Consider the following 1,631-nt stretch of genomic DNA (forward strand, 5'->3'; position numbering starts at 1 on the left):
AAGTCTCAGTGTTAAGACCTGTTATATTAGCATCATGACAGTAAAAAAGGCACTAAAGAATGGATTAAGTTCTTGGCAAAAGAAGATATGCTTAAAATCTTTAAAAACCTAAAAATAAACAATAGTACAAATACATTCTGATAAAAATCACAGTAATAATTTTCAGTGAGAGGAATAAAGAAAGAGCCATTTCCCAGTTCAAAAAAAAGGTAAAATGTTAAGGAGACCACGTGAATACACAGATAAGTCCTGTCCAGGCATCACTGGAAAGTAATCCAAGAAGCAAAGTCAACACACTCGTGGAAAGCCCAGGACTATAGCCTTGACCCAGAGTCAGCAAAGGCCTGAGCAGGGATGCTCTGTAATGCAGATGTGGCTTCCAGAAGATGAATCAAATTCCAGTATAGGAAAGAGTGGATTAGAAAAATCGTTAGAGGCGAGGACGAAAGACCGAAGGCATAGAGCTGTGTGAGGAGGATATTGCAAATGACTGATGTAGCAAGAGCTCTGACAAGGGTGGAGCACAGGGAACAGAGAAAAATCTGCAGGCTAGAGAGAAACAGAGAGAAATATGGAGTGTCCAGACTAAGTGAGACTCGCAATGCAGCCTTCAGAACCCCAACTCCAGAGACCGCTGCGTCTGAAGACAGCCCGCATTCTTGCGACGCTCTGCAACAATTCTTTGAGCTCATATCCAAGACCTCGTGTCCTTTTTCTGCCATCCCTCGCAGTCTGCATTGCCTTCCTTCCCTATTCCACCATCGCTCCCCACGCGGCACTCCCTCCCAAGTCCATTCAGACCCACAGCGACCCACAAAGAAAGGTGAGACCAGTCCCCATGGATTTCTGAGACTGTAAATCTTTATGGGAGTAGAAAGCCTCATCTTTCTTGCTCAGAAAAGGCGTGGGTTTCAAACTGTTGGCCTTGTGGTTAACAGCCCAGTATGCAATTATTATGCCACCAGGGTTCTTAAGGTCCTTGGAATGATTTTCAATTCTTTTCTCATTCAATTAATATGGCAAATTCTGGATGAACTCAGCCAGTCATCAGGTGATTGTGTATGTGTGGGGGTTGGGTTTTAGCATGTAGTTTTTGTTTTTCTCCCTACTGTATCATTCAACTGTGATGGAAATTATCTAATAAGACAGATGAGTATATGAGTTTATGACACACAATATAATATTTCTCAAAAATTTGACATTTCTTGACTCTATTAACACCATGCTCCATGACGCGAAGCACTACAGCCAGCGTGTCCATGCTCCCCACCTGCATGTGACTTTTCTAGACGCTCTGAGATGAGAACCTGGGCCCAACTTAGACACCGACAACTACACACATCTTTTCCTCTTCTTAGTACAGTTGTTAAAAGGGGTAGTCATTTTTAAAGTTAAAACTTTTTTCTGTGAATCACTTACTGTATTTGTTTCCTGTTTTCCAGGTTATTTATTTTTTTGCCCTCCAACACTTATTTTTCATATATACACAAACATCTAGTATGATTCATTCCTTTATTGAACATTTAACGAGCATCTACTATATATCAAATCTTCTATAAATCAGGGAAACCAGGTAAAACAACATAGAAAAGACTACCAAAAATAGCCTTCCCTGTTGGGCTTCTGGACTC

The sequence above is a fragment of the Echinops telfairi genome, unplaced genomic scaffold (assembly GCF_000313985.2).
Source record: "Echinops telfairi isolate 266 unplaced genomic scaffold, ASM31398v2 ScPeMD7_7469;HRSCAF=8507_0, whole genome shotgun sequence".
In the NCBI taxonomy this organism is placed as follows: Eukaryota; Metazoa; Chordata; class Mammalia; order Afrosoricida; family Tenrecidae; genus Echinops; species Echinops telfairi.